This window comes from Mauremys mutica, chromosome 2, assembly GCF_020497125.1.
Source record: "Mauremys mutica isolate MM-2020 ecotype Southern chromosome 2, ASM2049712v1, whole genome shotgun sequence".
NCBI lineage: Eukaryota > Metazoa > Chordata > Testudines > Geoemydidae > Mauremys > Mauremys mutica.
In genome coordinates, this window is record NC_059073.1 from 265,054,968 (window position 1) to 265,066,959 (window position 11,992).

General features: G+C 42.4%; 1 long non-coding RNA gene across 3 annotated transcripts; it reads left to right on the forward strand.

The window, feature by feature from the left end:
* The first annotated feature begins 540 nt into the window (after positions 1-540).
* Positions 541-11,459, forward strand: LOC123365258. 3 transcript variants are annotated; one of them, XR_006577500.1, is made up of 4 exons: positions 541-881; positions 990-1,094; positions 10,017-10,119; positions 11,184-11,459. It is a non-coding gene; the product is annotated as an uncharacterized LOC123365258 (long non-coding RNA). The 3 variants fall into 3 exon arrangements; XR_006577501.1 differs by having other exon boundaries at positions 996-1,094; XR_006577502.1 differs by lacking the exon at positions 990-1,094.
* Positions 11,460-11,992: the final 533 nt, after the last annotated feature.

Here is an 11,992-nt window from a genome sequence, read left to right on the forward strand (position 1 = left end):
ATCAGGGAACTGATTCAACGCCCATCACTCTGGAAGCCGCTGCTTGTTAGAATTCCTTCTCATTAAACAGTGAAAGATTTTCCTCTGGAGACGTTTCTAAAATTATTGCACAATTGCAGAGAATATTATCATTTCTGTCAAAATGACCCTGATGATTCTTATTAGTATCAACGATATGCTAGCACTTCAGAGAAAGCAGATGCTCAAAGGGTCTCCTGAGAGTAATAGGAGGGAAAAACTGTTTTGACGCCTTTGCTAGAAGCATCTGTCTTCTCTATATCTTTATAGTACAGTCGGAGCTGGTGCTAGTGTAAGAACCTTTAAGTCTGTGGTGAGATGGGGAGGAGGGAAGCGAGCTAAAGAGGAAATTAAACGGAGAAAGCTGGAGAGAGAGAGTCCCTAGCTTGCGTAGCAGGTGAAAGGTCCCCAGCTAAACAAAATTCTATGAATTCTATGCAGGCTCCTATACAGCTCTTATCAGTGTAGTATCCGAGAGCTTTCCAGAAGAATCTTCCTTTGCTGTCACTAATAGGCCTTTTATATGCTGTAAGCTAGCCACTAGAGGGCAGCGGTGCACACGCACACTAGCTGGTGCTCTAAAATGTTCACCTCTGCCTCCCTTCATGAGTATGGTTGATTGACCGGAGACCTGTTAAATACTAGCCAAGACGAGGGTAGCCCTGGCTTCTGAGCGTCTGTTGGCAGCAATGTCACAAACCTGCCTAGTGTCAGAGGAAATGAAAGTGATTGAGCGGTGAAATGTACTTCCCACCTCTGAGCACCTGCAGAGAGGAGGAAATCAAACATGAGCGTGTCAGAGCTGTGTGGGGGCTGCAGAAGCAGTGAATTCAAGCTGTGTTAAAGGAGAGCAGTGCTCCAAGGTAAAGCAGTCACATTGCTGCTGGTTTTTGCAAGATAAACCCCTGTCTGTTTGGTCAGGCTGAGTGGAGGGAAATGAGGTTAACTGGGTTCTCTGCTTTCCATTTGAGTTTTAGGACTGGAAAGGAAGTCGGCCCTTGAAATTTGCTTCTGTTGTTCCAGCTTGAGATGGGCCCCCAAGATGCTGTACAAATAGGATTTCCTTCTGCTGCCAGGTAGAGGAGGTGACAGATATTCCACTGTGATGTTAAGGCTTTTTTTAAAGCATGTCTGGTGAAGGAATTAGACCCGTGACTTCTCACTCAGAAATGTCAAGCTGGCTCACTCAGATAAGTGAGGGCCTCAGTGGATCCCCAGAACCCAACCTCATGCCTCGGAGACCAGAGGGAGATTCCCCACAACTCAAATTCATCCCCAAGTGGTCTTTCCCTGGCCACAGTTTAGTGCCTATGTCTAGAGCCACGAAATTAGCTCAAATTGGGCCTCATTCAGCACCTCCTGTTAGTTTATTGAAGACAATGAGATTTGAAGGCCCTCAGCACCTCACAGGGCTTAATATTTGAGAGTGGAGTAGGAAAGACTCCCTGTTAATTTTGAAGCTCACCTCAGTACACCCGAGAAGAGCCCAGGAACCTAATTTCCTCTCGCCAATATCATAGCCCTACCCATAAAAAAACAGGAGCACACTGTAAAGAAAGAAAAACAGGCAGCACAGCAGAGCTATGAAATTATTGCTGTTCATGCTATGCAGCTGTTAAATCTGTCTCCACCAGACAGTATCGGGGAAGCCATTTTCTGCTCTGTACCCCATGACTCTCAGCTGATAATACAGTGTGGCATTGTGAGTTTTATATACACAAGACATTCCTTTCCCTTTAACATAAAAGTGTTCATTTCTCAAAGCACCTTGGACCTTATGCCCTCACAAAAACAATGTTTAGAGTCTAGCTCAAACACACCAAAGTCAGGAAATTCAGGTTTTAGGGTGAAATACATTCCTCGAGGCTTCTTGAAGCTGTTAAAAAGGGTACTGTATCAGTGCATGCCTAGGGGCTATTCTCGCTTTAGATTATTTTTGCTAAAATTCCTCAGGAAATTTTTGTTGATACAGGCTAGCAGAGCAAACTGCCTTGCTAAATGAAATGCCACGGTCTTGTTTTGCAGAGGGTCCTCTGTATGTCTGTTGGAATCCTGCATCAAGGATCCTCACTGTGGTCATAATACTTGTAGATGAGGATGTTTCAGTGCCCCCTCCTCAGAAATCAAAATGTTCAGTTTGGAATACCAGACAAAAGCTGGGTTTTGTGGTTAAAGTACTAGATACAGAGGTGGGAGATCTGTTCCTAGCTCTGCTACAGATTTTCTGTGTGACTGAAATAATTAACTTCTCTGTGCCTCCATTGCTCTCTGTAAATTGGGTATAAAACAATGAACGGCATTCATTCCCTGCTCCATGCTCTGTAGCAGGCCCAGTCCTTGTTGCAGCTAAGGAAGTGAGAGACCAAGGGCAGAATTCAAGCCTCCCATAAAGCAATGTAGAAAAGTATCCCTGTTTGGACAGCCCACTATGCACAGTTTTTAAAGATGAGCTTTTCCAGTGCAGATAGTAGTTCTAGTGTGAATTACAGACCAGTAGATGCCAGGATTTTAAAAGTGATGACAAATATCTTGGGCCTGATTCACCACTGTCAGTGCAATTACACTGGCATATCTCTCTGCTTATATGGCTTCTATTATTGTAGTATCTGAGCACCTCACAATCTCTAATGTATTTATCATCAACACCCTTGTGAGGTCGGGCAACACTACTATCCACATTTTACAGAGTGAGAACAGAGAACATGAGAAGTCTATGGCATAGCAAGGAACTGAACCTAGGTCTCCTGTGTTTCAGGGTAGGGCCGGAACCATTGGTCCATCCTTAGTCACCAGTGCAAAACACTGGCCTGCCCATTTATGTGGGTGCATACCTAATGCATGTATTTTGTGTGTGTGTATTTTTGTAAGGGAAGCCCTATGCACCTTAGGATGTGCTTGCACTGGCAGGACTGATGGACTAGCTGACCTAATTTAATAGCTCTTTCTCATCTCCAATATCTGTGACTCTTTGACTACAGTAATTGCAGGGTTTCTGGTTAGCAGTTATAAAGTGGTTTTATTCTCTTGTTCATTCAGCACAGACTTTACAGGCAAAACCTTCCAAAAAGTCATTCTTCTGTACATTTCTGGGCTGTGTTCCATGTGGAGCAGACTTTTAGTGCAACCTATGTTTCCATCAGAAAGATGTAGCCAAGAAAAAGCCAGCGGCGGCTCCAGGCACCAGCGCAGCAAGTGTGTGCCTGGGGCGGCAAGCTGCGGGGAGCGCCCTGCCGGTCCCTGCGAGGGCGGCAGTTAGCCACAGGACCAGCGGACCTCCCGCAGGCACGCCGCCGAAGGCAGCCTGCCTGCCGTGCTTGGGGTGGCAAAAAAGCTAGAGCCGCCCTTGGAAAAAGCATATACTTTCTCTGACAGATATGTGCTTTCACTGTTCTCTCTGCTGGTTCAGAATGTGGCAGGTACGTTTCTGAGATGGGTTGTGTGGGTCATGTCTGTGCTACATGGCTGAGCTGACTCCCTGAAAGTCAGTGAATTGGTTTTAAAATGTTGGGGTCTGATTCTCCAGTCACACTGATCAGGGCTGGCTCTAGGTTTTTTGCCACCCCAAGCAAAAATTTTTTGGCTGCTCCCCACCCCAGCCCTGGGCTCTCACCCCCCACCAGTGCCCTCCCCCACCCGCACCCCCTGCTGCCCCAGCCCTGGGCTCTCACCCCCCACCCACCAGTGCCCTCCCCCACCCGCACCCCCTGCCGCCCCAGCGCTGGGCTCTCTCCCGCCTCCAGGACTGGCTGGGACCCAGGAGGGCAGAGCCGGGGGACCTCCCCAGCAGGGGGCTGAGGAGCCAGGGCAAGGCCGCTCCAGAAGGAGGGGAGCCCCGGAGAGCAGGACGCGGGCCCCGCACGGCAGTTCCCCACCCTCTATAGCCCTGCTGCTGCTGCTGCTTCTGACCGCCCTGCCACAGTCCCTGGGCAGCTTGGGCCACTTCTCTCAGCCCCGGCTGTGGTGCTGGGGGGTCGTCCGCCATGTGGCACCTGCAGGCACCTCCGTGTGCCCCTCAGGGCGGCCTCCAGCCCGAGTGTCCCCCGTTTGGAGCCAGCCCAGTCCAGCCACAAGGTGCGGGCGCTGCTCCCCTGCGGTGCGAACCGCAGTGGCCCCAGGACGCCCCCCGTGCATGACGTGCTGCTGCTGCCAGGGCTGGCTCTAGGCTGTTGCTACCCGAAGCAAAAAAAAAAAAAAGGATGGCCGGAATGCCACCCCTGAAAATGTGCCGCCCCAAGCACATGCTTGGTTTGCTGGTGACTAGAGCCGGCCCTGACACTGATCTGATATCACGTAACTATTGACTTCAGTGGATTTAATCCTAATTTTTACTAGGTGAGTGAGATCAGACTCAGGCCCATGGTATTTACATATGAAGTCATCTCTGGGTTGACACCTTACTTTTTATGTGAGATGCTCACCCTCAGGACGGCTGTGTAAAGGCCAGTTCTTTAAGGTCCTCTAGCTCAGTTTTCTCAACATGGACTGGTGCCAGTCCCTGAGCTCTCCCTGACAGTTTAGTAAGGCAGCGAGTCGGTCTCTGGTATCAAAAAGGTTGGAAACACTGCTCTAGCACATGTCTTCTAACTTCTGACCAAGCCAGATCAAAAATAGACTGATTCTTCTCCCATTGAACTCTTGCAGTTTGGGATTCCCTCTGAAAGACTCTCAGTGAAGTTCCTATGTAAATAGTCTTTACAATAGAGATTATTGAGCTTTCCCAAATGCCGGCCCTTACTTAGCGATCACACAGATGCTCCTCAGAATCCCTTGTGCCAGTTCTTATGTCACTCTAAGAAAATTATTGGGGGAATCAGTGCAGTGGTTTATGGGACAGTCCTGCTGGTCTAGCAGAACAATTTACCATTGCAGTGCAGAGTAACATGACTAAAGTCAATGGAATCCCTCCAGTTGTACAGCAGGGTAATGGAGACCAGCATTTGGCTCTTGGTGTTTGAGGAAGGCCACTTGCCAATGACTGACTGAACAGACTGTTTTCAGCAGAAGATGAAAGAGAGGGTTGGGATCAGACTCACATTCTCCACAGACAATTGCTAGTGACCTTGAAGGTGGTAACTTGCAGGCTGAGAACCACTGTTTCCAAGACAGTCTAAATTTGTACTTTTCTTTTGAGATTATGGTTGGACTGTGGTGCTTCTCGTATATTGTTTTTTAATTTTTATTGCAGTTCCCTCCAATGTTTAGCATATGTAGATGGGTATCCCATTTTGAAGATTCGCTCTGCTATGCCCTTACACTGCCAGGTCACATGGTTAGCCTTCTTCATTTTCAGAGGCCCTCTTCGTTATCGTTTAGTAATGCACTTAAGGTATGGATGACAAATAGCTGTATTTCACAAACATTAAAGCTACCATACAGGATATTTCCCATCCTTCATACAGAATAGTTTTTCCCTTTATTCATTTCCTTTTCAAAAGTGACTTGCAGTTCTTTAAGGAAACAAATTAGACAACTACCAGCTTATGTGCCAGATGCCTCATAGGTTCTTCATGGTCTTTGGTTGAAGATGAAGTATAGTGTGACATTAAATATTTGATATGATCTCTATTGGGGGACTATATACAGTATTTGTAGGCTTGGAAGGATTTGATTTTTATTAGGGCTGTCAATTAATCGCAGTTAACTCATGCAATTAACTCAAAAAAATTAACTGTGATTAAAAAACAATAGAATACCAATTGAAATGTATTAAATATTTTTGGTTTTTCTACATTTTCAAATATATCAATTTCTACTATAACACAGAATACAAAGTGCACAGTGCTCACTTTATATTTTTTATTACAAATATTTGCACTGTAAAAATGATAAACAAAAGATATAGTATTTTTCAGTGCACCTCATACAAGTGCTGAAGTGCAATCTCTATTGTGAAAGTGTAACTTACAAATGTAATTTTTTTGTTGTTACATAACTGCACTCAAAAACAAAACAATGTAAAACTTTAGAGCCTACAAATCCACTCAGTCCTACTTGTTGTTCAGCCAATTGCTAAGACAAACAAGTTTGTTTACATTTATGGGAGATACTGCTGACTGCTTCTTATTTACAATGTCACCTGAAAGTGAGAACAGGCATTCGCATGGCACTTTTGTAGCTGGCGTTGCGAGGTATTTACATGCCAGATATGCTAAACATTCGTATGTCCCTTGATGCTTTAGCTACCAATCTGGAGGACATGCTTCCATGCTGACGATGTTTGTTAAAAAAATAATGCATTAATTAAATTTATGACTGAATTCCTCGGGGGAGAATTGTATGTCCCCTGCTCTGTTTTACTGGCATTCTCCCATATATTTCATGGTATAGCGATCTCGGATAATGACCCAGCACATGTTGTTTGATTTACAAACTATAAATTTGTCACTGCAGATCTGACAAAATGCAAAGAAGGTACCAATGTGAGATTTCTAAAAATAGCTACAGCACTAGACCCAAGGTTTAAGAATCTGACGTGCCATCCAAAATCTGAGAGGGATGAGGTGTGGAGCATGCTTTCAGAAGTCTGAAAAGAACAACACTCAGATGCGGAAATTACAGAACCCGAACTACCAAAAAAGAAAATCAACCTTCTGCTGGTAGCATCTGACTCAGATGATGAAAATGAACATGTGTCGGTCCGCTCTGCTTTGGATTGTTATCAAGCAGAACCCGTCATCAGCATGGATGTATAGCCTCTAGAATGGTGGTTGAAGCATGAAGGGACATATGAATCTTTAGCGCATCTGGCACGTAAATATCTTGCGACGCTGGTTAAAACAGTGCTATGCGAATACTTGTTCTCACTTTCAGGTGACATTGTAAACAAGAAGCGGGCAGCATTATCTCCTGCAAATGTAAACAAACTTGTTTGTCTTAGCGATTGGCTGAAGTAGGACTGAGTGGACTGGTAGGCTCTAAAGTTTTACATTGTTTTATTTTTGAATGCAGTAATTTTTTTGTACATAAGTCTACATTTGTAAGTTCAACTTTCATGATTAAGAGATAGCACTACAGTAGTTGTATTAGATGAACTGAAAATACTGGTTCTTTTGTTTTTTACAGTGCAAATATTTGTAATCAAAATAAATATAAAGTGAGCACTGTACACTCTGTATTCTGTGTTGTAATTAAAATAAATATATTTGAAAATGTAGAAAACATCCAAAAATAGTTAAATAACTGGTATTCTATTATTGTTTAACAGTGCGATTAGTTGTGCGAATAACCGTGATTAATTTTTTTAATCACTTGACAGCCCTCATTTTTATCAGTAAATCTTGGTAAATGTCAATTTCACTGTACAAACACAGATGAAAAAATATTTCCATAGATGATAATCCAAATTTACAGATAGTCAAAGTGAGAAAAATGTTGCTTGAGAATTTATAATTTGATTGAGGGACATTTACTTTGTATATTTTGACATGATGTTGACCATTTATGTTGTAATGGTTATAAAGATTTAACTTTTAAAATCTCAGTGTCTGCTGTCATTGAACAATTATTGCCTGATCCTTCCCATAGTTTCCCACAACTGTGAAATTTAAATCAATAACAAGTTTTATAAAGGCTTAAAAATAAACATTGATCTTATCTGCTGAAATTATATTTAAAAAATTGAATTCTGGCAAGCCGAAGTATATGTAAGTGGAGTTTGATCACTGAGTCTAATAGGTCTTTTCAATATCCAACTTCTATTATTTAAAATAATAAGGCAGATTTTTAAAATTAGGTATGTGGAAATTCCAGCAAACATTGGCACGTGCATAATTTATGTATATGAGATATTTGAATATGGCCAGTTAGACATGGTGCTTGTGACATCACTGACCCAATGCATGTTTGCACATCTCGTGGAGCAGGAGTTGCAAGCCGTGACTTCAGGGCACTTGAAAAGTAATAAGTTTATTAATATGATTTTATTATTTGCCGTAGTGCCCACTGTGTGCCGGGCACTTTTCAAACATTTAAGATGAACAGTCCCTGCTCTGAGGAAGTCACAGTTTATGGAGAAATAAGCAGACAGAGACCAGGGGAAGAAGAATAACAATAGGTTATTTAATATACACTTTATATACAAGTCAGCTTTACTGTCGATAGGCAGCACAGCAAAACTAGGTCTTTTAAGAGGGACTGAGATATGAAGAGTCTTGTGAATGAGCCGGGGAGGTTGTATCATGCGTAGGGAGACACAAGAAAGAGACATGGAGGTGATTATGAGAAGCTGGCAAATGCCTGGAGGAGGATGGGCGGAGCAGCTAGGACAGAGTTGGGGGCCAGGTAACATTTCGCTTGACAATGGTGACTAAGCAGGGAGAGGCACTAGAACTTAGAATGTGGCAACCAAAAACTTCCCTTCCCTTTCCATTAGGGCATTTAGTGGATATTCCTATATTATTTTATTATTCGTATTACCATAGCATGTGGGAGCCCCCAGCATTGATCAGGGCCCCATTGTGCTAGGCTCTCTCCAAACACAAAACAAAAAGATGGTCCCTGGTCCAAAGAGCTAACTTAATTACCAGACTTATAAAAAAGAGGACCCGTGACCTACCTCTGGCAAACAAATCTGGTTTTGGAATGAGGTGGGGAAGGAAAAGGCACAATAACATTATTAATAATGCTCAATTCCATTTTGTTAAAAATTATCATTAAAACACAGTAACATGCCTGCTGCTTTGAACACCTGTTTCTGCTTTTAAATAACAAAACTGTGAGGTGAAGGAAAGCTCACGTGACAGACTGGAGTTGGGTCCTTTAAAGCCTTACTCTGTACTGCCAGGAAACCAGAACTAATGTGATGTGGCAGCTTCACAAGGTACAGTGTAGGACCTCTGTGTTTCTAGAGACTAGCCAAATAACAAGGTCAGATGTGGGAAGATGTATCTGCTACCTTGACTTATGAATGTTCTTTCATTTAAATATTTTCAAAAGAATGCACATGCTGTATCCAACTTGAAACACACTTGATTGTTGATTGTGAAGTTGGCTCCAGACTTTCTCCCATTCCAGTTATTTGTCATTATTGTGTGTGAATGAGCGATAACTACTTTCATGTGGAAACAAAGGTGGTGGATGAATCATGAAAACAAGTCCAGGCAATTCAGTTGGAGAAGCATTCCCCATAATTTCTGCAAAATTCTAGTTTCAGTTGCATCCTATTTTGTTCTGTATGATGAAACCTTGAGCATTTTAGTCATTGCACTCTCAAAATGATCACTTTCTTGATGCAAGTATGAATAATCTCAGCAAATACATTTTTTTCTACTAGCCCCAGTAAAAGGATGGTGGCTCCTAATTAAGCCAGAGATATAAGGGATGAACTCTGAGAACAGGTTTACTGTATCTAGTTATGATTACTGAAATGTGGCAACTTGCCAAACCTGAGATTTTTTTAAAGAATTCAGTATTGTGAAAAATGTCCCCAGTTTGCTAGTTAGATTAATAGATTATAAAGCCAGAAGGGACTAATGTGATCATCTAGTCTGACGTTGTGCATTACGTAAGTCATAGAACTTCCCTGAATTAATTCCTGTCTGAACTAGCGCAAATCTTTGAGAAAAAACACCAAGTCTTGATTTTAAAATTTCCAGTAATGGAGAATCCACCACAGGTCTTGGTAAATTATTCCAAAGTTTACTTACCCTAATTGTTAAAAATTGTTATGCCTTATGTCTGGTCTAAATTTATTTAGCGTCAACTTCCAGCCATTTGATCTTGTCATACCTTTCTGTTAGACTGAAGAGCCTTCCCATCCAATTTCTGTTCCCGGTGTACGTACTTCTAGACTGTGATCAACTCATCCCAAAACCTTCTCTTTGATAAACTAAATAGATTGAGCTCTTTGAGTCTCTCACTGTAAGGCAAGTTTTCTAATCCCTTAATCATTCACATGGCTGGCTCTTCTCTGAAACCTCTTTAGTTCTTCAACGTCCTCTTTGAATTGCTCCTATTGCGATTGACAGAATTCCACTAAAACTAACTGGCATGTGTATTAGTTTTCAGAAACTGGGCCAAATTCTGTACAAGCCCCTTGGATTCTATGATTCTGTGCGATTGAAGAGGGGACAAGAGAGGACAGAACATGGGCCAAAGTTTGGGGTGAGTTGCTGGTTTTTTTGTGGGGGTTGAGATGAAGACAGAATGCTTGATGACAAAGGTGTTGGGAGTTCAGTACAGATATATTATTACTTTACTATTTGAGCCATTAAAGGAAGGATAGTAGCAATGTTGTGTAAGTCCTTGTCAATACTAGCCTCTCTTCTCTTCCTTAAATTTTCCCAGTAGCTGCAGTGGTGGGAGTGGTAGTGTAGATACCAATGCCAATTACCGAGGCCTACAGCAGCTGTTTAGATTGGCCACTAGGGAGCTGTATGGGAGAAGTGTGAAAGCGCTAGAGCAGTGGTTTTCAACCTTTTTTTAATTTGTGGGCCCCTAAAAAATTTCAAATGGAGGTGCGGAGCCCCCTGGAAATTGTAGACATAGTTTGCGGACCCGCAGGGGTCAGGGCACCACAGGTTGGAAACCACTGCTCTAGGGTAACAGGCAATAAATGTCATGCAGTTACCTTCATCCTGGTGCCCTGAGTCTGTGCATTTGACATAGACAAAGTGCTGACGGCCACTGGTGTCATCTAGATTTTCTCTGAGCCAAGCAATAGATAACACAATAGCTGAAATTCCAGCGACTACCAGAGCCTTCTGCACTACCACTCCCACCTTTGCTAACACAGACAGCAAGTCTAATGTAGTCTCAGTTTCTGACACAGTGAATATACTACTTTGGGTTGCAAACATTAAACAGTTTTCTTTTTATAATGTTACTGAACATTTTTCCTATAACGTTTTGTATTTACCTATAGAAAACTCTGACAACAATACCTTCCCCATTCTAGTTGCTGGTTAAAACTATATGAAGCCAGTTTATTTTCTCAGAAACAATAATTAGTACATGATTCATGCAGATGAAAAGGCTTCTGTCACTTTTATTCTTTCTGAGAGTTTATTTTAGTGTTTATGTTGAAAGTTTCAGGGTCTGTTTGGCAGCTCCAAATTTGCAATAAGGCTACTGTCTAAACAAACACTCCCTATCATCTGGCTTTAAAGACACAGCATGTTTAATTTGTCCATGAAAGTTGACAACACCATTTTGTGTTTTTATTTCAGGCATCATGTCCGTGTTCTCCACATGATATTCTGAAGGAAAGAGACATTTGTCTCTCACAAAAGTGACTCTTGCATGACAAACTTTCCAGTGCAATGGAGTGAAACCTAGGTAATAATTAGGCAGTGTCACAGGGTATGGTTGTTTCCTACAGGAACACTATGTCATCTTGTGTTCCAGGGGATTGTCTGGTTTCCTCTGGTGCATTGCAAAGGGCATTTCTGCAGCTGCATTTATATCCCTGCCGTATTCACTGTTGTATGCAGTGTTGTTGTAGCCATGTCAGTCCTAAGATATTAGAGAGACAAGGTGGGTGAGGTAATATCTTTTGCTGGACCAAAGTTGGTCCAATAAAAGGTATTACCTCACCCACTTTATCCCTGCTGTATTCAGTCACTCTGCCATATGCCATTGTGGGACAGACAGTTGAAATCTTTTACTCTGGTGGCTTATTCTTCCCTCCTCCTTCCTATTTTCTTGATGTTCCTGTTTTCCCCTTTCATTCTATTCTAGTTTTGTTGTTGTTGTTGTTTTGAAGTCCAGTTATGGGTGATCCTGGAACTATGCATGCACTGGGATTTTTATTTGCTTTTTTTAAAATAAGTAAAATAAAAAATATACACAGATGTAACACGGGCTGGAGCTCTTAAATATGCATTATTTTGACACTATAAATTTGAGTTGGCCGTGGGTCTTCAAGTGAAATGAGCATTCGGTGAAAGGAAATGAACTGACAGACAAGGAGACTGAAGTCTACTGCTTATCTCCACAACAGTAGAGTCTGAGCATCAGCACTGCACACTTCCCACCA